Source organism: Triturus cristatus, chromosome 6 (genome assembly GCF_964204655.1).
Source record: "Triturus cristatus chromosome 6, aTriCri1.1, whole genome shotgun sequence".
Classification (NCBI taxonomy): domain Eukaryota; kingdom Metazoa; phylum Chordata; class Amphibia; order Caudata; family Salamandridae; genus Triturus; species Triturus cristatus.
The window spans coordinates 1,108,349,611-1,108,373,824 of NC_140589.1; positions in this window are offsets into that span (position 1 = coordinate 1,108,349,611).

Below are 24,214 nucleotides of genomic sequence, written 5' to 3' on the forward strand. Positions count from 1 at the left end.
GAGATGTTTAAAGGGATTTTCATGCTTCCAGGGGCCTTAAACACAAGATTTGAGGAATGGGTAAAAGTGAATGAAAATGGCCAATTTACTCATTCTGAGGCCTTAAAAAGTGTTTCTCCTCCACGGGACATGAATTAAATAACATGTGGAGGCCTTTATTGTTCAACCAAAAACGCCCGTTTTTTGGTGAAAGAGATAACCACCCCCCCTTACGACATGCTTCAGAAACGAAAAAAAAGGTCCATTTTCAAATGTTGCGTCTTTGAACTACAAATCACATTTGTACGTGGAAAATCATTTTTAGACATAAAATTAGATGTTTAAAGGGATTTTCATGCTTCCAGGGGCCTTAAACACAAGATTTGAGGAATGGGTACAAGTGAATGAAAATGGCCAATTTACTCATTCTGAGGCCTTAAAAAGTGTTTCTCCTCCACGGGATATGAATAAATAAAATTTGGAGGCCTTTATTGTTCAACCAAAAACGCCCGTTTTTTGGTGAAAGAGATAACCACCCCCCCTTACGACATGCTTCAGAAACGAAAAAAAAGGTCCATTTTCAAATGTTGCGTCTTTGAACTACAATTCACATTTGTACGTGGATAATCACTTTTAGAGATGAAATTAGATGTTTAAAGTGATTTTCAAGCTTCCAGGGGCCCTAAACACAAGATTTGAGAAATGGGTAAAAGTGAATGAAAATGGCCAATTTACTCATTCTGAGGCCTTAAAAAGTGTTTCTCCTCCACGGGAAGTGAAAAAAATAACATTTGGAGGCATTTATTGTTCAATCAAAAACGCCTGTTTTTTGGTGAAAGAGATAACCACCCCCCCTTACGACATGCTTCAGAAACGAAAAAAATGGTCCATTTTCAAATGTTGCGTCTTTGAACGACAATTCACATTTGTACGTGGATAATCACTTTTAGAGATAACATTAGATGTTTAAAGTGATTTTCAAGCTTCCAGGGGCCCTAAACACAAGATTTGAGAAATGGGTAAATGTGAATGAAAATGGCCAATTTACTCACTCTGAGGCCTTAAAAAGTGTTTCTCCTCCACGGGAAGTGAATTACATAACATTTGGAGGCCTTTATTGTTCAACCAAAAACGCCTGTTTTTTGGTGAAAGAGATAACCACCCCCCCTTACGACCTGCTTCAGAAACGAAAAAAAAGGTCCATTTTCAAATGTTGCGTCCTTGAACTACAATTCACATTTGTACGTGGATAATCACTTTTAGAGATAAAATTAGATGTTTAAAGTGATTTTCAAGCTTCCAGGGGCCCTAAACACAAGATTTGAGGAATGGGTAAATGTGAATGAAAATGGCCAATTTATTCACTCTGAGGCCTTAAAAAGTTTTTCTCCACCCCAGAAAGTGAATTAATTAACATTTGTAGGCCTTTATTGTTCAATCAAAAACGCCCGATTTTTGATGAAAGAGATAACCACCCCCCCTTACGACATGCTTCAGAAACTAAAAAAATGGTCCATTTTCAAATGTTGCCTCTTTGAACCACAATTCACATTTGTACGTGGAAAATCACTTTTAAACATAAAATGAGATGTTTAAAGTGATTTTCATGCTTCCAGGGGCCCTAAACACAAGATTTGAGAAATGGGTAAAAGTGAATGAAAATGGCCAATTTACTCACTCTGAGGCCTTAAAATGTGTTTCTCCTCCATGGGAAGTGAATTAAATACCATTTGGAGGCCTTTATTGTTCAACCAAAAACGCCGTTTTTTGGTGAAAGAGATAACCACCCCCCCTTACGACATGCTTCAGAAATGAAAAAAATGGTCCATTTTCAAATGTTGCGTCTTTGAACTGCAATTCACATTTGTACGTGGATAATCACTTTTAGAGATAAAATTAGATGTTTAAGGTGATTTTCAAGCTTCCAGGGGCCCTAAACACAAGATTTGAGAAATGGGTAAATGTGAATGAAAATGGCCAATTTACTCACTCTGAGGCCTTAAAAAGTGTTTCTCCTCCACGGGAAGTGAATTACATAACATTTGGAGGCCTTTATTGTTCAACCAAAAACGCCTGTTTTTTGGTGAAAGAGATAACCACCCCCCCTTACGACCTGCTTCAGAAACGAAAAAAAAGGTCCATTTTCAAATGTTGCGTCCTTGAACTACAATTCACATTTGTACGTGGATAATCACTTTTAGAGATAAAATTAGATGTTTAAAGTGATTTTCAAGCTTCCAGGGGCCCTAAACACAAGATTTGAGGAATGGGTAAATGTGAATGAAAATGGCCAATTTATTCACTCTGAGGCCTTAAAAAGTTTTTCTCCACCCCAGAAAGTGAATTAAATAACATTTGGAGTCCTTTATTGTTTAACCAAAAATGCCGTTTTTTGGTGAAAGAGATAACCACCCCCCCTTACGACATGCTTCAGAAACTAAAAAAATGGTCCATTTTCAAATGTTGCCTCTTTGAACTACAATTCACATTTGTACGTGGAAAATCACTTTTAAACATAAAATGAGATGTTTAAAGGGATTTTCATGCTTCCAGGGGCCTTAAACACAAGATTTGAGGAATGGGTAAAAGTGAATGAAAATGGCCAATTTACTCATTCTGAGGCCTTAAAAAGTGTTTCTCCTCCACGGGACATGAATTAAATAACATGTGGAGGCCTTTATTGTTCAACCAAAAACGCCCGTTTTTTGGTGAAAGAGATAACCACCCCCCCTTACGACATGCTTCAGAAACGAAAAAAAAGGTCCATTTTCAAATGTTGCGTCTTTGAACTACAATTCACATTTGTATGTGGAAAATCACTTTTAAACATAAAATTAGATGTTTAAAGGGATTTTCATGCTTCCAGGGGCCTTAAACACAAGATTTGAGGAATGGGTACAAGTGAATGAAAATGGCCAATTTACTCATTCTGAGGCCTTAAAAAGTGTTTCTCCTCCACGGGATATGAATAAATAAAATTTGGAGGCCTTTATTGTTCAACCAAAAACGCCCGTTTTTTGGTGAAAGAGATAACCACCCCCCCTTACGACATGCTTCAGAAACGAAAAAAAAGGTCCATTTTCAAATGTTGCGTCTTTGAACTACAATTCACATTTGTACGTGGATAATCACTTTTAGAGATAACATTAGATGTTTAAAGTGATTTTCAAGCTTCCAGGGGCCCTAAACACAAGATTTGAGAAATGGGTAAATGTGAATGAAAATGGCCAATTTACTCACTCTGAGGCCTTAAAAAGTGTTTCTCCTCCACGGGAAGTGAATTACATAACATTTGGAGGCCTTTATTGTTCAACCAAAAACGCCTGTTTTTTGGTGAAAGAGATAACCACCCCCCCTTACGACCTGCTTCAGAAACGAAAAAAAAGGTCCATTTTCAAATGTTGCGTCCTTGAACTACAATTCACATTTGTACGTGGATAATCACTTTTAGAGATAAAATTAGATGTTTAAAGTGATTTTCAAGCTTCCAGGGGCCCTAAACACAAGATTTGAGGAATGGGTAAATGTGAATGAAAATGGCCAATTTATTCACTCTGAGGCCTTAAAAAGTTTTTCTCCACCCCAGAAAGTGAATTAATTAACATTTGTAGGCCTTTATTGTTCAATCAAAAACGCCCGATTTTTGATGAAAGAGATAACCACCCCCCCTTACGACATGCTTCAGAAACTAAAAAAATGGTCCATTTTCAAATGTTGCCTCTTTGAACCACAATTCACATTTGTACGTGGAAAATCACTTTTAAACATAAAATGAGATGTTTAAAGTGATTTTCATGCTTCCAGGGGCCCTAAACACAAGATTTGAGAAATGGGTAAAAGTGAATGAAAATGGCCAATTTACTCACTCTGAGGCCTTAAAATGTGTTTCTCCTCCATGGGAAGTGAATTAAATACCATTTGGAGGCCTTTATTGTTCAACCAAAAACGCCGTTTTTTGGTGAAAGAGATAACCACCCCCCCTTACGACATGCTTCAGAAATGAAAAAAATGGTCCATTTTCAAATGTTGCGTCTTTGAACTGCAATTCACATTTGTACGTGGATAATCACTTTTAGAGATAAAATTAGATGTTTAAGGTGATTTTCAAGCTTCCAGGGGCCCTAAACACAAGATTTGAGAAATGGGTAAATGTGAATGAAAATGGCCAATTTACTCACTCTGAGGCCTTAAAAAGTGTTTCTCCTCCACGGGAAGTGAATTACATAACATTTGGAGGCCTTTATTGTTCAACCAAAAACGCCTGTTTTTTGGTGAAAGAGATAACCACCCCCCCTTACGACCTGCTTCAGAAACGAAAAAAAAGGTCCATTTTCAAATGTTGCGTCCTTGAACTACAATTCACATTTGTACGTGGATAATCACTTTTAGAGATAAAATTAGATGTTTAAAGTGATTTTCAAGCTTCCAGGGGCCCTAAACACAAGATTTGAGGAATGGGTAAATGTGAATGAAAATGGCCAATTTATTCACTCTGAGGCCTTAAAAAGTTTTTCTCCACCCCAGAAAGTGAATTAATTAACATTTGTAGGCCTTTATTGTTCAATCAAAAACGCCCGATTTTTGATGAAAGAGATAGCCACCCCCCCTTACGACATGCTTCAGAAACTAAAAAAATGGTCCATTTTCAAATGTTGCCTCTTTGAACCACAATTCACATTTGTACGTGGAAAATCACTTTTAAACATAAAATGAGATGTTTAAAGTGATTTTCATGCTTCCAGGGGCCCTAAACACAAGATTTGAGAAATGGGTAAAAGTGAATGAAAATGGCCAATTTACTCACTCTGAGGCCTTAAAATGTGTTTCTCCTCCATGGGAAGTGAATTAAATACCATTTGGAGGCCTTTATTGTTCACCCAAAAACGCCGTTTTTTGGTGAAAGAGATAACCACCCCCCCTTACGACATGCTTCAGAAATGAAAAAAATGGTCCATTTTCAAATGTTGCGTCTTTGAACTACAATTCACATTTGTACGTGGATAATCACTTTTAGAGATAAAATTAGATGTTTAAGGTGATTTTCAAGCTTCCAGGGGCCCTAAACACAAGATTTGAGGAATGGGTAAATGTGAATGAAAATGGCCAATTTATTCACTCTGAGGCCTTAAAAAGGTTTTCTCCACACCAGAAAGTGAATTAAATAACATTTGTAGGCCTTTATTGTTCAATCAAAACGCCCGATTTTTGATGAAAGAGATAACCACCCCCCCCCTTACGACATGCTTCAGAGACTAAAAAAATGGTCCATTTTCAAATGTTGCCTCTTTGAACTACAATTCACATTTGTACGTGGAAAATCACTTTTAAACATAAAATGAGATGTTTAAAGTGATTTTCATGCTTCCAGGGGCCTTAAACACAAGATTTGAGGAATGGGTAAAAGTGAATGAAAATGGCCAATTTACTCACTCTGCGGCCTTAAAAAGTGTTTCTCCTCCACGGGAAGTGAATTAAATAACATTTGGAGTCCTTTATTGTTTAACCAAAAATGCTGTTTTTTGGTGAAAGAGATAACCACCCCCCCTTACGACATGCTTCAGAAACTAAAAAAATGGTCCATTTTCAAATGTTGCCTCTTTGAACTACAATTCACATTTGTACGTGGATACTCACTTTTAGAGATAAAATTAGATGTTTAAAGTGATTTTCAAGCTTCCAGGGGACCTAAACACAAGATTTGAGGAATGGGTAAATGTGAATGAAAATGGCCAATTTATTCACTCTGAGGCCTTAAAAAGTTTTTCTCCACCCCAGAAAGTGAATTAAATAACATTTGTAAGCCTTTATTGTTCAATCAAAAACGCCCGATTTTTGATGAGAGAGATAACCACCCCCCCTTACGACATGCTTCAGAAACAAAAAAAATGGTCCATTTTCAAATGTTGCCTCTTTGAACTACAATTCACATTTATACGTGGAAAATCACTTTTACACATAAAATGAGATGTTTAAAGTGATTTTCATGCTTCCAGGGGCCTTAAGCACAAGATTTGAGGAATGGGTAAAAGTGAATGAAAATGGCCAATTTACTCATTCTGAGGCCTTAAAAAGTGTTTCTCCTCCACGGGAAGTGAAAAAACATTACATTTGGAGGCATTTATTGTTCAATCAAAAACGCCTGTTTTTTGGTGAAAGAGATAACCACCCCCCCTTACGACCTGCTTCAGAAACGAAAAAAATGGTCCATTTTCAAATGTTGCGTCTTTGAACGACAATTCACATTTGTACGTGGATAATCACTTTTAGAGATAACATTAGATGTTTAAAGTGATTTTCAAGCTTCCAGGGGCCCTAAACACAAGATTTGAGAAATGGGTAAAAGTGAATGAAAATGGCCAATTTACTCACTCTGAGGCCTTAAAAAGTGTTTCTCCTCCACGGGAAGTGAATTACATAACATTTGGAGGCCTTTATTGTACAACCAAAAACGCCTGTTTTTTGGTGAAAGAGATAACCACCCCCCCTTACGACCGGCTTCAGAAACGAAAAAAAAGGTCCATTTTCAAATGTTGCGTCCTTGAACTACAATTCACATTTGTACGTGGATAATCACTTTTAGAGATAAAATTAGATGTTTAAAGTGATTTTCAAGCTTCCAGGGGCCCTAAACACAAGATTTGAGGAATGGGTAAATGTGAATGAAAATGGCCAATTTATTCACTCTGAGGCCTTAAAAAGTTTTTCTCCACCCCAGAAAGTGAATTAAATAACATTTGTAGGCCTTTATTGTTCAATCAAAAACGCCCGATTTTTGATGAAAGAGATAACCACCCCCCCTTACGACATGCTTCAGAAACTAAAAAAATGGTCCATTTTCAAATGTTGCCTCTTTGAACCACAATTCACATTTGTACGTGGAAAATCACTTTTAAACATAAAATGAGATGTTTAAAGTGATTTTCATGCTTCCAGGGGCCTTAAACACAAGATTTGAGGTATGTGTAAAAGTGAATGAAAATGGCCAATTTACTCACTCTGAGGCCTTAAAAAGTGTTTCTCCTCCACGGGAAGTGAAAAAAATAACATTTTGAGGCATTTATTGTTCAATCAAAAATGCCTGTTTTTTGGTGAAAGAGATAACCACCCCCCCCCCTTATGACATGCTTCAGAAACGAAAAAAATGGTCCATTTTCAAATGTTGCGTTTTTGAACGACAATTCACATTTGTACGTGGATAATCACTTTTAGAGATAACATTAGATGTTCAAAGTGATTTTCAAGCTTCCAGGGGCCCTAAACACAAGATTTGAGAAATGGGTAAAAGTGAATGAAAATGGCCAATTTACTCACTCTGAGGCCTTAAAATGTGTTTCTCCTCCATGGGAAGTGAATTAAATACCATTTGGAGGCCTTTATTGTTCAACCAAAAACGCCGTTTTTTGGTGAAAGAGATAACCACCCCCCTTACGACATGCTTCAGAAATGAAAAAAATGGTCCATTTTCAAATGTTGCGTCTTTGAACTACAATTCACATTTGTACGTGGATAATCACTTTTAGAGATAAAATTAGATGTTTAAGGTGATTTTCAAGCTTCCAGGGGCCCTAAACACAAGATTTGAGGAATGGGTAAATGTGAATGAAAATGGCCAATTTATTCACTCTGAGGCCTTAAAAAGGTTTTCTCCACACCAGAAAGTGAATTAAATAACATTTGTAGGCCTTTATTGTTCAATCAAAAACGCCCGATTTTTGATGAAAGAGATAACCACCCCCCCCTTACGACATGCTTCAGAAACTAAAAAAATGGTCCATTTTCAAATGTTGCCTCTTTGAACTACAATTCACATTTGTACGTGGAAAATCACTTTTAAACATAAAATGAGATGTTTAAAGTGATTTTCATGCTTCCAGGGGCCTTAAACACAAGATTTGAGGAATGGGTAAAAGTGAATGAAAATGGCCAATTTACTAACTCTGCGGCCTTAAAAAGTGTTTCTCCTCCACGGGAAGTGAATTAAATAACATTTGGAGTCCTTTATTGTTTAACCAAAAATGCCGTTTTTTGGTGAAAGAGATAACCACCCCCCCTTACGACATGCTTCAGAAACTAAAAAAATGGTCCATTTTCAAATGTTGCCTCTTTGAACTACAATTCACATTTGTACGTGGAAAATCACTTTTAAACATAAAATGAGATGTTTAAAGGGATTTTCATGCTTCCAGGGGCCTTAAACACAAGATTTGAGGAATGGGTAAAAGTGAATGAAAATGGCCAATTTACTCATTCTGAGGCCTCAAAAAGTGTTTCTCCTCCACGGGACATGAATTAAATAACATTTGGAGGCCTTTATTGTTCAACCAAAAACGCCCGTTTTTTGGTGAAAGAGATAACCACCCCCCCTTACGACATGCTTCAGAAACGAAAAAAAAGGTCCATTTTCAAATGTTGCGTCTTTGAACTACAATTCACATTTGTACGTGGATAATCACTTTTAGAGATGAAATTAGACGTTTAAAGTGATTTTCAAGCTTCCAGGGGCCCTAAACACAAGATTTGAGGAATGGGTAAATGTGAATGAAAATGGCCAATTTATTCACTCTGAGGCCTTAAAAAGTTTTTCTCCACCCCAGAAAGTGAATTAAATAACATTTGTAGGCCTTTATTGTTCAACCAAAAACGCCCGATTTTTGATGAGAGAGATAACCACCCCCCCTTACGATATGCTTCAGAAACTAAAAAATTAGTCCATTTTCAAATGTTGCCTCTTTGAACTACAATTCACATTTATACGTGGAAAATCACTTTTACACATAAAATGAGATGTTTAAAGTGATTTTCATGCTTCCAGGGGCCTTAAACACAAGATTTGAGAAATGGGTAAATGTGAATGAAAATGGCCAATTTACTCACTCTGAGGCCTTAAAAAGTGTTTCTCCTCCACGGGAAGTGAATTACATAACATTTGGAGGCCTTTATTGTTCAACCAAAAACGCCTGTTTTTTGGTGAAAGAGATAACCACCCCCCCTTACGACCTGCTTCAGAAACGAAAAAAAAGGTCCATTTTCAAATGTTGCGTCCTTGAACTACAATTCACATTTGTACGTGGATAATCACTTTTAGAGATAAAATTAGATGTTTAAAGTGATTTTCAAGCTTCCAGGGGCCCTAAACACAAGATTTGAGGAATGGGTAAATGTGAATGAAAATGGCCAATTTATTCACTCTGAGGCCTTAAAAAGTTTTTCTCCACCCCAGAAAGTGAATTAATTAACATTTGTAGGCCTTTATTGTTCAATCAAAAACGCCCGATTTTTGATGAAAGAGATAACCACCCCCCCTTACGACATGCTTCAGAAACTAAAAAAATGGTCCATTTTCAAATGTTGCCTCTTTGAACCACAATTCACATTTGTACGTGGAAAACCACTTTTAAACATAAAATGAGATGTTTAAAGTGATTTTCATGCTTCCAGGGGCCCTAAACACAAGATTTGAGAAATGGGTAAAAGTGAATGAAAATGGCCAATTTACTCACTCTGAGGCCTTAAAATGTGTTTCTCCTCCATGGGAAGTGAATTAAATACCATTTGGAGGCCTTTATTGTTCAACCAAAAACGCCGTTTTTTGGTGAAAGAGATAACCACCCCCCCTTACGACATGCTTCAGAAATGAAAAAAATGGTCCATTTTCAAATGTTGCGTCTTTGAACTGCAATTCACATTTGTACGTGGATAATCACTTTTAGAGATAAAATTAGATGTTTAAGGTGATTTTCAAGCTTCCAGGGGCCCTAAACACAAGATTTGAGAAATGGGTAAATGTGAATGAAAATGGCCAATTTACTCACTCTGAGGCCTTAAAAAGTGTTTCTCCTCCACGGGAAGTGAATTACATAACATTTGGAGGCCTTTATTGTTCAACCAAAAACGCCTGTTTTTTGGTGAAAGAGATAACCACCCCCCCTTACGACCTGCTTCAGAAACGAAAAAAAAGGTCCATTTTCAAATGTTGCGTCCTTGAACTACAATTCACATTTGTACGTGGATAATCACTTTTAGAGATAAAATTAGATGTTTAAAGTGATTTTCAAGCTTCCAGGGGCCCTAAACACAAGATTTGAGGAATGGGTAAATGTGAATGAAAATGGCCAATTTATTCACTCTGAGGCCTTAAAAAGTTTTTCTCCACCCCAGAAAGTGAATTAATTAACATTTGTAGGCCTTTATTGTTCAATCAAAAACGCCCGATTTTTGATGAAAGAGATAGCCACCCCCCCTTACGACATGCTTCAGAAACTAAAAAAATGGTCCATTTTCAAATGTTGCCTCTTTGAACCACAATTCACATTTGTACGTGGAAAATCACTTTTAAACATAAAATGAGATGTTTAAAGTGATTTTCATGCTTCCAGGGGCCCTAAACACAAGATTTGAGAAATGGGTAAAAGTGAATGAAAATGGCCAATTTACTCACTCTGAGGCCTTAAAATGTGTTTCTCCTCCATGGGAAGTGAATTAAATACCATTTGGAGGCCTTTATTGTTCAACCAAAAATGCCGTTTTTTGGTGAAAGAGATAACCACCCCCCCTTACGACATGCTTCAGAAATGAAAAAAATGGTCCATTTTCAAATGTTGCGTCTTTGAACTACAATTCACATTTGTACGTGGATAATCACTTTTAGAGATAAAATTAGATGTTTAAGGTGATTTTCAAGCTTCCAGGGGCCCTAAACACAAGATTTGAGGAATGGGTAAATGTGAATGAAAATGGCCAATTTATTCACTCTGAGGCCTTAAAAAGGTTTTCTCCACACCAGAAAGTGAATTAAATAACATTTGTAGGCCTTTATTGTTCAATCAAAAACGCCCGATTTTTGATGAAAGAGATAACCACCCCCCCCCTTACGACATGCTTCAGAGACTAAAAAAATGGTCCATTTTCAAATGTTGCCTCTTTGAACTACAATTCACATTTGTACGTGGAAAATCACTTTTAAACATAAAATGAGATGTTTAAAGTGATTTTCATGCTTCCAGGGGCCTTAAACACAAGATTTGAGGAATGGGTAAAAGTGAATGAAAATGGCCAATTTACTCACTCTGCGGCCTTAAAAAGTGTTTCTCCTCCACGGGAAGTGAATTAAATAACATTTGGAGTCCTTTATTGTTTAACCAAAAATGCTGTTTTTTGGTGAAAGAGATAACCACCCCCCCTTACGACATGCTTCAGAAACTAAAAAAATGGTCCATTTTCAAATGTTGCCTCTTTGAACTACAATTCACATTTGTACGTGGATACTCACTTTTAGAGATAAAATTAGATGTTTAAAGTGATTTTCAAGCTTCCAGGGGACCTAAACACAAGATTTGAGGAATGGGTAAATGTGAATGAAAATGGCCAATTTATTCACTCTGAGGCCTTAAAAAGTTTTTCTCCACCCCAGAAAGTGAATTAAATAACATTTGTAAGCCTTTATTGTTCAATCAAAAACGCCCGATTTTTGATGAGAGAGATAACCACCCCCCCTTACGACATGCTTCAGAAACAAAAAAAATGGTCCATTTTCAAATGTTGCCTCTTTGAACTACAATTCACATTTATACGTGGAAAATCACTTTTACACATAAAATGAGATGTTTAAAGTGATTTTCATGCTTCCAGGGGCCTTAAGCACAAGATTTGAGGAATGGGTAAAAGTGAATGAAAATGGCCAATTTACTCATTCTGAGGCCTTAAAAAGTGTTTCTCCTCCACGGGAAGTGAAAAAACATTACATTTGGAGGCATTTATTGTTCAATCAAAAACGCCTGTTTTTTGGTGAAAGAGATAACCACCCCCCCTTACGACCTGCTTCAGAAACGAAAAAAATGGTCCATTTTCAAATGTTGCGTCTTTGAACGACAATTCACATTTGTACGTGGATAATCACTTTTAGAGATAACATTAGATGTTTAAAGTGATTTTCAAGCTTCCAGGGGCCCTAAACACAAGATTTGAGAAATGGGTAAAAGTGAATGAAAATGGCCAATTTACTCATTCTGAGGCCTTAAAAAGTGTTTCTCCTCCACGGGAAGTGAAAAAAATAACATTTGGAGGCATTTATTGTTCAATCAAAAACGCCTGTTTTTTGGTGAAAGAGATAACCACCCCCCCTTACGACATGCTTCAGAAACGAAAAAAATGGTCCATTTTCAAATGTTGCGTCTTTGAACGACAATTCACATTTGTACGTGGATAATCACTTTTAGAGATAACATTAGATGTTTAAAGTGATTTTCAAGCTTCCAGGGGCCCTAAACACAAGATTTGAGGAATGGGTAAATGTGAATGAAAATGGCCAATTTATTCACTCTGAGGCCTTAAAAAGTTTTTCTCCACCCCAGAAAGTGAATTAATTAACATTTGTAGGCCTTTATTGTTCAATCAAAAACGCCCGATTTTTGATGAGAGATAACCACCCCCCCTTACGACATGCTTCAGAAACTAAAAAAATGGTCCATTTTCAAATGTTGCCTCTTTGAACCACAATTCACATTTGTACGTGGAAAATCACTTTTAAACATAAAATGAGATGTTTAAAGTGATTTTCATGCTTCCAGGGGCCCTAAACACAAGATTTGAGAAATGGGTAAAAGTGAATGAAAATGGCCAATTTACTCACTCTGAGGCCTTAAAATGTGTTTCTCCTCCATGGGAAGTGAATTAAATACCATTTGGAGGCCTTTATTGTTCAACCAAAAACGCCGTTTTTTGGTGAAAGAGATAACCACCCCCCCTTACGACATGCTTCAGAAATGAAAAAAATGGTCCATTTTCAAATGTTGCGTCTTTGAACTACAATTCACATTTGTACGTGGATAATCACTTTTAGAGATAAAATTAGATGTTTAAGGTGATTTTCAAGCTTCCAGGGGCCCTAAACACAAGATTTGAGGAATGGGTAAATGTGAATGAAAATGGCCAATTTATTCACTCTGAGGCCTTAAAAAGGTTTTCTCCACACCAGAAAGTGAATTAAATAACATTTGTAGGCCTTTATTGTTCAATCAAAAACGCCGTTTTTTGGTGAAAGAGATAACCACCCCCCCTTACGACATGCTTCAGAAATGAAAAAAATGGTCCATTTTCAAATGTTGCGTCTTTGAACTGCAATTCACATTTGTACGTGGATAATCACTTTTAGAGATAAAATTAGATGTTTAAGGTGATTTTCAAGCTTCCAGGGGCCCTAAACACAAGATTTGAGAAATGGGTAAATGTGAATGAAAATGGCCAATTTACTCACTCTGAGGCCTTAAAAAGTGTTTCTCCTCCACGGGAAGTGAATTACATAACATTTGGAGGCCTTTATTGTTCAACCAAAAACGCCGTTTTTTGGTGAAAGAGATAACCACCCCCCCTTACGACATGCTTCAGAAATGAAAAAAATGGTCCATTTTCAAATGTTGCGTCTTTGAACTGCAATTCACATTTGTACGTGGATAATCACTTTTAGAGATAAAATTAGATGTTTAAGGTGATTTTCAAGCTTCCAGGGGCCCTAAACACAAGATTTGAGAAATGGGTAAATGTGAATGAAAATGGCCAATTTACTCACTCTGAGGCCTTAAAAAGTGTTTCTCCTCCACGGGAAGTGAATTACATAACATTTGGAGGCCTTTATTGTTCAACCAAAAACGCCTGTTTTTTGGTGAAAGAGATAACCACCCCCCCTTACGACCTGCTTCAGAAACGAAAAAAAAGGTCCATTTTCAAATGTTGCGTCCTTGAACTACAATTCACATTTGTACGTGGATAATCACTTTTAGAGATAAAATTAGATGTTTAAAGTGATTTTCAAGCTTCCAGGGGCCCTAAACACAAGATTTGAGGAATGGGTAAATGTGAATGAAAATGGCCAATTTATTCACTCTGAGGCCTTAAAAAGTTTTTCTCCACCCCAGAAAGTGAATTAATTAACATTTGTAGGCCTTTATTGTTCAATCAAAAACGCCCGATTTTTGATGAAAGAGATAGCCACCCCCCCTTACGACATGCTTCAGAAACTAAAAAAATGGTCCATTTTCAAATGTTGCCTCTTTGAACCACAATTCACATTTGTACGTGGAAAATCACTTTTAAACATAAAATGAGATGTTTAAAGTGATTTTCATGCTTCCAGGGGCCCTAAACACAAGATTTGAGAAATGGGTAAAAGTGAATGAAAATGGCCAATTTACTCACTCTGAGGCCTTAAAATGTGTTTCTCCTCCATGGGAAGTGAATTAAATACCATTTGGAGGCCTTTATTGTTCAACCAAAAACGCCGTTTTTTGGTGAAAGAGATAACCACCCCCCCTTACGACATGCTTCAGAAATGAAAAAAATGGTCCATTTTCAAATGTTGCGTCTTTGAACTACAATTCACATTTGTACGTGGATAATCACTTTTAGAGATAAAATTAGATGTTTAAGGTGATTTTCAAGCTTCCAGGGGCCCTAAACACAAGATTTGAGGAATGGGTAAATGTGAATGAAAATGGCCAATTTATTCACTCTGAGGCCTTAAAAAGGTTTTCTCCACACCAGAAAGTGAATTAAATAACATTTGTAGGCCTTTATTGTTCAATCAAAAACGCCCGATTTTTGATGAAAGAGATAACCACCCCCCCCCTTACGACATGCTTCAGAGACTAAAAAAATGGTCCATTTTCAAATGTTGCCTCTTTGAACTACAATTCACATTTGTACGTGGAAAATCACTTTTAAACATAAAATGAGATGTTTAAAGTGATTTTCATGCTTCCAGGGGCCTTAAACACAAGATTTGAGGAATGGGTAAAAGTGAATGAAAATGGCCAATTTACTCACTCTGCGGCCTTAAAAAGTGTTTCTCCTCCACGGGAAGTGAATTAAATAACATTTGGAGTCCTTTATTGTTTAACCAAAAATGCTGTTTTTTGGTGAAAGAGATAACCACCCCCCCTTACGACATGCTTCAGAAACTAAAAAAATGGTCCATTTTCAAATGTTGCCTCTTTGAACTACAATTCACATTTGTACGTGGATACTCACTTTTAGAGATAAAATTAGATGTTTAAAGTGATTTTCAAGCTTCCAGGGGACCTAAACACAAGATTTGAGGAATGGGTAAATGTGAATGAAAATGGCCAATTTATTCACTCTGAGGCCTTAAAAAGTTTTTCTCCACCCCAGAAAGTGAATTAAATAACATTTGTAAGCCTTTATTGTTCAATCAAAAACGCCCGATTTTTGATGAGAGAGATAACCACCCCCCCTTACGACATGCTTCAGAAACAAAAAAAATGGTCCATTTTCAAATGTTGCCTCTTTGAACTACAATTCACATTTATACGTGGAAAATCACTTTTACACATAAAATGAGATGTTTAAAGTGATTTTCATGCTTCCAGGGGCCTTAAGCACAAGATTTGAGGAATGGGTAAAAGTGAATGAAAATGGCCAATTTACTCATTCTGAGGCCTTAAAAAGTGTTTCTCCTCCACGGGAAGTGAATTACATAACATTTGGAGGCCTTTATTGTACAACCAAAAACACCTGTTTTTTGGTGAAAGAGATAACCACCCCCCCTTACGACCGGCTTCAGAAACGAAAAAAAAGGTCCATTTTCAAATGTTGCGTCCTTGAGCTACAATTCACATTTGTACGTGGATAATCACTTTTAGAGATAAAATTAGATTTTTAAAGTGATTTTCAAGCTTCCAGGGGCCCTAAACACAAGATTTGAGAAATGGGTAAAAGTGAATGAAAATGGCCAATTTACTCACTCTGAGGCCTTAAAAAGTGTTTCTCCTCCACGGGAAGTGAATTACATAACATTTGGAGGCCTTTATTGTACAACCAAAAACGCCTGTTTTTTGGTGAAAGAGATAACCACCCCCCCTTACGACCGGCTTCAGAAACGAAAAAAAAGGTCCATTTTCAAATGTTGCGTCTTTGAACTACAATTCACATTTGTACGTGGATAATCACTTTTAGAGATGAAATTAGACGTTTAAAGTGATTTTCAAGCTTCCAGGGGCCCTAAACACAAGATTTGAGGAATGGGTAAATGTGAATGAAAATGGCCAATTTATTCACTCTGAGGCCTTAAAAAGTTTTTCTCCACCCCAGAAAGTGAATTAAATAACATTTGTAGGCCTTTATTGTTCAACCAAAAACGCCCGATTTTTGATGAGAGAGATAACCACCCCCCCTTACGACATGCTTCAGAAACTAAAAAATTAGTCCATTTTCAAATGTTGCCTCTTTGAACTACAATTCACATTTATACGTGGAAAATCACTTTTACACATAAAATGAGATGTTTAAAGTGATTTTCATGCTTCCAGGGGCCTTAAACACAAGATTTGAGGAATGGGTAAAAGTGAATGAAAATGGCCAATTTACTGATTCTGAGGCCTTAAAAAGTGTTTCTCCTCCACGGGAAGTGAAACAAATAACATTTGGAGGCATTTATTGTTCAATCAAAAACGCCTGTTTTTTGGTGAAAGAGATAACCACCCCCCCTTACGACATGCTTCAGAAACGAAAAAAATGGTCCATTTTCAAATGTTGCGTCTTTGAACGACAATTCACATTTGTACGTGGATAATCACTTTTAGAGATAACATTAGATGTTTAAAGTGATTTTCAAGCTTCCAGGGGCCCTAAACACAAGATTTGAATAATGGGTAAAAGTGAATGAAAATGGCCAATTTACTCATTCTGAGGCCTTAAAAAGTGTTTCTCCTCCACAGGAAGTGAATTACATAACATTTGGAGGAATTTATTGTTCAACCAAAAACGCCTGTTTTTTGGTGAAAGAGATAACCACCCCCTTACGACATGCTTCAGAAACTAAAAAAAATGGTCCATTTTCAAATGTTGCCTCTTTGAACTACAATTCACATTTGTACGTGGAAAATCACTTTTAAACATAAAATTAGATGTTTAAAGGGATTTTCATGCTTCCAGGGGCCTTAAACACAAGATTTGAGGAATGGGTACAAGTGAATGAAAATGGCCAATTTACTCATTCTGAGGCCTTAAAAAGTGTTTCTCCTCCACGGGATATGAATAAATAAAATTTGGAGGCCTTTATTGTTCAACCAAAAACGCCCGTTTTTTGGTGAAAGAGATAACCACCCCCCCTTACGACATGCTTCAGAAACGAAAAAAAAGGTCCATTTTCAAATGTTGCGTCTTTGAACTACAATTCACATTTGTACGTGGATAATCACTTTTAGAGATGAAATTAGATGTTTAAAGTGATTTTCAAGCTTCCAGGGGCCCTAAACACAAGATTTGAGAAATGGGTAAAAGTGAATGAAAATGGCCAATTTACTCATTCTGAGGCCTTAAAAAGTGTTTCTCCTCCACGGGAAGTGAAAAAAATAACATTTGGAGGCATTTATTGTTCAATCAAAAACGCCTGTTTTTTGGTGAAAGAGATAACCACCCCCCCTTACGACATGCTTCAGAAACGAAAAAAATGGTCCATTTTCAAATGTTGCGTCTTTGAACGACAATTCACATTTGTACGTGGATAATCACTTTTAGAGATAACATTAGATGTTTAAAGTGATTTTCAAGCTTCCAGGGGCCCTAAACACAAGATTTGAGGAATGGGTAAATGTGAATGAAAATGGCCAATTTATTCACTCTGAGGCCTTAAAAAGTTTTTCTCCACCCCAGAAAGTGAATTAATTAACATTTGTAGGCCTTTATTGTTCAATCAAAAACGCCCGATTTTTGATGAGAGATAACCACCCCCCCTTACGACATGCTTCAGAAACTAAAAAAATGGTCCATTTTCAAATGTTGCCTCTTTGAACCACAATTCACATTTGTACGTGGAAAATCACTTTTAAACATAAAATGAGATGTTTAAAGTGATTTTCATGCTTCCAGGGGCCCTAAACACAAGATTTGAGAAATGGGTAAAAGTGAATGAAAATGGCCAATTTACTCACTCTGAGGCCTTAAAATGTGTTTCTCCTCCATGGGAAGTGAATTAAATACCATTTGGAGGCCTTTATTGTTCAACCAAAAACGCCGTTTTTTGGTGAAAGAGATAACCACCCCCCCTTACGACATGCTTCAGAAATGAAAAAAATGGTCCATTTTCAAATGTTGCGTCTTTGAACTACAATTCACATTTGTACGTGGATAATCACTTTTAGAGATAAAATTAGATGTTTAAGGTGATTTTCAAGCTTCCAGGGGCCCTAAACACAAGATTTGAGGAATGGGTAAATGTGAATGAAAATGGCCAATTTATTCACTCTGAGGCCTTAAAAAGGTTTTCTCCACACCAGAAAGTGAATTAAATAACATTTGTAGGCCTTTATTGTTCAATCAAAAACGCCCGATTTTTGATGAAAGAGATAACCACCCCCCCCCCTTACGACATGCTTCAGAGACTAAAAAAATGGTCCATTTTCAAATGTTGCCTCTTTGAACTACAATTCACATTTGTACGTGGAAAATCACTTTTAAACATAAAATGAGATGTTTAAAGTGATTTTCATGCTTCCAGGGGCCTTAAACACAAGATTTGAGGAATGGGTAAAAGTGAATGAAAATGGCCAATTTACTCACTCTGCGGCCTTAAAAAGTGTTTCTCCTCCACGGGAAGTGAATTAAATAACATTTGGAGTCCTTTATTGTTTAACCAAAAATGCTGTTTTTTGGTGAAAGAGATAACCACCCCCCCTTACGACATGCTTCAGAAACTAAAAAAATGGTCCATTTTCAAATGTTGCCTCTTTGAACTACAATTCACATTTGTACGTGGAAAATCACTTTTAAACTTAAAATGAGATGTTTAAAGGGATTTTCATGCTTCCAGGGGCCTTAAACACAAGATTTGAGGAATGGGTAAAAGTGAATGAAAATGGCCAATTTACTCATTCTGAGGCCTTAAAAAGTGTTTCTCCTCCACGGGATATGAATTAAATAACATTTGGAGGCCTTTATTGTTCAACCAAAAACGCCCGTTTTTTGGTGAAAGAGATAACCACCCCCCCTTACGACATGCTTCAGAAACAAAAAAAAAGGTCCATTTTCAAATGTTGCGTCTTTGAACTACAATTCACATTTGTACGTGGATAATCACTTTTAGAGATGAAATTAGATGTTTAAAGTGATTTTCAAGCTTCCAGGGGCCCTAAACACAAGATTTGAGGAATGGGTAAATGTGAATGAAAATGGCCAATTTATTCACTCTGAGGCCTTAAAAAGTTTTTCTCCACCCCAGAAAGTGAATTAAATAACATTTGTAGGCCTTTATTGTTCAATCAAAAACGCCCGATTTTTGATGAGAGAGATAACCACCCCCCCTTACGACATGCTTCAGAAACTAAAAAAATGGTCCATTTTCAAATGTTGCCTCTTTGAACTACAATTCACATTTATACGTGGAAAATCACTTTTACACATAAAATGAGATGTTTAAAGTGATTTTCATGCTTCCAGGGGCCTTAAACACAAGATTTGAGGAATGGGTAAAAGTGAATGAAAATGGCCAATTTACTGATTCTGAGGCCTTAAAAAGTGTTTCTCCTCCACGGGAAGTGAAACAAATAACATTTGGAGGCATTTATTGTTCAATCAAAAACGCCTGTTTTTTGGTGAAAGAGATAACCACCCCCCCTTACGACATGCTTCAGAAACGAAAAAAATGGTCCATTTTCAAATGTTGCGTCTTTGAACGACAATTCACATTTGTACGTGGATAATCACTTTTAGAGATAACATTAGATGTTTAAAGTGATTTTCAAGCTTCCAGGGGCCCTAAACACAAGATTTGAAAAATGGGTAAAAGTGAATGAAAATGGCCAATTTACTCACTCTGAGGCCTTAAAAAGTGTTTCTCCTCCACAGGAAGTGAATTACATAACATTTGGAGGCCTTTATTGTTCAACCAAAAACGCCTGTTTTTTGGTGAAAGAGATAACCACCCCCCCTTACGACCTGCTTCAGAAACGAAAAAAAAGGTCCATTTTCAAATGTTGCGTCCTTGAACTACAATTCACATTTGTACATGGATAATCACTTTTAGAGATAAAATTAGATGTTTAAAGTGATTTTCAAGCTTCCAGGGGCACTAAACACATGATTTGAGGAATGGGTAAATATGAATGAAAATGGGCAATTTATTTACTCTGAGGCCTTAAAAAGATTTTCTCCACCCTAGAAAGTGAATTAAATAACATTTGTAGGCCTTTATTGTTCAATCAAAAACGCCCGATTTTTGATGAAAGAGATAACCACCCCCCCTTACGACATGCTTCAAAAACTAAAAAAATGGTCCATTTTCAAATGTTGCCTCTTTGAACTACAATTCACATTTGTACGTGGAAAATCACTTTTAAACATAAAATGAGATGTTTAAAGTGATTTTCATGCTTCCAGGGGCCTTAAACACAAGATTTGAGGAATGGGTAAAAGTGAATGAAAATGGCCAATTTACTCATTCTGAGGCCTTAAAAAGTGTTTCTCCTCCACGGGAAGTGAATTAAATAACATTTGGAGGCTTTTATTGTCCAATCAAAAACGCCCGTTTTTTGGTGAAAGAGATAACCACCCCCCCTTACGACATGCTTCAGAAACGAAAAAAAAGGTCCATTTTCAAATGTTGCGTCTTTGAACTACAATTCACATTTGTACGTGGATAATCACTTTTAGAGATACAATTAGATGTTTAAAGTGATTTTCAAGCTTCCAGTTGCCCTAAACACAAGATTTGAGGAATGGGTAAATGTGAATGAAAATGGGCAATTTATTCACTCTGAGGCCTTAAAAAGTTTTTCTCCACCCCAGAAAGTGAATGAAATAACATTTGTAGGCCTTTATTGTTCAATCAAAAACGCCCGATTTTTGATGAGAGAGATAACCACCCCCCTTACGACATGCTTCAGAAACTAAAAAAATGGTCCATTTTCAAATGTTGCCTCTTTGAACGACAATTCACATTTGTACGTGGAAAATCACTTTTAAACATAAAATGAGATGTTTAAAGTGATTTTCATGCTTCCAGGGGCCTTAAACACAAGATTTGAGGAATGGGTAAAAGTGAATGAAAATGGCCAATTTACTCACTCTGCGGCCTTAAAAAGTGTTTCTCCTCCATGGGAAGTGAATTAAATAACATTTGGAGGCCTTTATTGTTCAACCAAAAACGCCTGTTTTTTGGTGAAAGAGATAACCACCCCCCCTTACGACCTGCTTCAGAAACGAAAAAAAAGGTCCATTTTCAAATGTTGCGTCCTTGAACTACAATTCACATTTGTACGTTGATAATCACTTTTAGAGATAAAATTGGATGTTTAAAGTGATTTTCAAGCTTCCAGGGGCCCTAAACACAAGATTTGAGGAATGGGTAAATGTGAATGAAAATGGCCAATTTATTCACTCTGAAGCCTTAAAAAGTTTTTCTCCACCCCAGAAAGTGAATTAAATAACATTTGTAGGCCTTTATTGTTCAATCAAAAACGCCCGATTTTTGATGAAAGAGATAACCATCCCCCCTTACGACACGCTTCAGAAACTAAAAAAATGGTCCATTTTCAAATGTTGCCTCTTTGAACTACAATTCACATTTGTACGTGGAAAATCACTTTTAAACATAAAATGAGATGTTTGAAGTGATTTTCAAGCTTCCAGGGGCCCTAAACACAAGATTTGAGAAATGGGTAAAAGTTAATGAAAATGGCCAATTTACTCACTCTGAGGCCTTAAAAAGTGTTTCTCCTCCACGGGAAGTGAATTACATAACATTTGGAGGCCTTTATTGTTCAACCAAAAACGCCTGTTTTTTGGTGAAAGAGATAACCACCCCCCTTACGAAATGCTTCAGAAACTAAAAAAAATGGTCCATTTTCAAATGTTGCCTCTTTGAACTACAATTCACATTTGTACGTGGAAAATCACTTTTAAACATAAAATGAGATGTTTAAAGGGATTTTCATGCTTCCAGGGGCCTTAAACACAAGATTTGAGGAATGGGTAAAAGTGAATGAAAATGGCCAATTTACTCATTCTGAGGCCTTAAAAAGTGTTTCTCCTCCACGGGATATGAATTAAATAACATTTGGAGGCCTTTATTGTTCAACCAAAAACGCCCGTTTTTTGGTGAAAGAGATAACTACCCCCCCTTACGACATGCTTCAGAAACGAAAAAAAAGGTCAATTTTCAAATGTTGCGTCTTTGAACTACAATTCACATTTGTACGTGGATAATCACTTTTAGAGATGAAATTAGATGTTTAAAGTGATTTTCAAGCTTCCAGGGGCCCTAAACACAAGATTTGAGGAATGGGTAAATGTGAATGAAAATGGCCAATTTATTCACTCTGAGGCCTTAAAAAGTTTTTCTCCACCCCAGAAAGTGAATTAAATAACATTTGTAGGCCTTTATTGTTCAATCAAAAACGCCCGATTTTTGATGAGAGAGATAACCACCCCCCCTTACGACATGCTTCAGAAACTAAAAAAATGGTCCATTTTCAAATGTTGCCTCTTTGAACTACAATTCACATTTATACGTGGAAAATCACTTTTACACATAAAATGAGATGTTTAAAGTGATTTTCATGCTTCTAGGGGCCTTAAACACAAGATTTGAGGAATGGGTAAAAGTGAATGAAAATGGCCAATTTACTCACTCTGAGGCCTTAAAATGTGTTTCTCCTCCATGGGAAGTGATTTAAATACCATTTGGAGGCCTTTATTGTTCAACCAAAAACGCCGTTTTTTGGTGAAAGAGATAACCACCCCCCCTTACGACATGCTTCAGAAATGAAAAAAATGGTCCATTTTCAAATGTTGCGTCTTTGAACTACAATTCACATTTGTACATGGATAATCACTTTTAGAGATAAAATTAGATGTTTAAGGTGATTTTCAAGCTTCCAGGGGCCCTAAACACAAGATTTGAGGAATGGGTAAAAGTGAATGAAAATGGCCAATTTACTCACTCTGCGGCCTTAAAAAGTGTTTCTCCTCCACGGGAAGTGAAAAAAAGTAACATTTGGAGGAATTTATTGTTCAACCAAAAACGCCTGTTTTTTGGTGAAAGAGATAACCACCCCCCCTTTTGACATGCTTCAGAAACGAAAAAAATGGTCCATTTTCAAATGTTGCGTCTTTGAACGACAATTCACATTTGTACGTGGATAATCACTTTTAGAGATAACATTAGATGTTTAAAGTGATTTTCAAGCTTCCAGGGGCCCTAAACACAAGATTTGAGGAATGGGTAAATGTGAATGAAAATGGCCAATTTATTCACTCTGAGGCCTTAAAAAGTTTTTCTCCACCCCAGAAAGTGAATTAAATAACATTTGTAGGCCTTTATTGTTCAATCAAAAACACCCGATTTTTGATGAAAGAGATAACCACCCCCCCTTACGACATGCTTCAGAAACTAAAAAAATGGTCCATTTTCAATTGTTGCCTCTTTGAACTACAATTCACATTTGTACGTGGAAAATCACTTTTAAACATAAAATGAGATGTTTAAAGGGATTTTCATGCTTCCAGGGGCTAAACACAAGCTTTGAGGAATGGGTAAAAGTGAATGAAAATGGCCAATTTACTCATTCTGAGGCCTTAAAAAGTGTTTCTCCTCCACGGGATATGAATTAAATAACATTTGGAGGCCTTTATTGTTCAACCAAAAACGCCCGTTTTTTGGTGAAAGAGATAACCACCCCCCCTTACGACATGCTTCAGAAACGAAAAAAAAGGTCCATTTTCAAATGTTGCGTCTTTGAACTACATTTCACATTTGTACGTGGATAATCACTTTTAGAGATAACATTAGATGTTTAAAGTGATTTTCAAGCTTCCAGGGGCCCTAAACACAAGATTTGAGAAATGGGTAAAAGTGAATGAAAATGGCCAATTTACTCACTCTGAGGCCTTAAAAAGTGTTTCTCCTCCACGGGAAGTGAATTACATAACATTTGGAGGCCTTTATTGTTCAACCAAAAACGCCTGTTTTTTGGTGAAAGAGATAACCACCCCCCCTTACGACCTGCTTCAGAAACGAAAAAAAAGGTCCATTTTCAAATGTTGCGTCCTTGAACTACAATTCACATTTGTACGTGGATAATCACTTTTAGAGATAAAATTAGATGTTTAAAGTGATTTTCAAGCTTCCAGGGGACCTAAACACAAGATTTGAGGAATGGGTAAATGTGAATGAAAATGGCCAATTTATTCACTCTGAGGCCTTAAAAAGTTTTTCTCCACCCCAGAA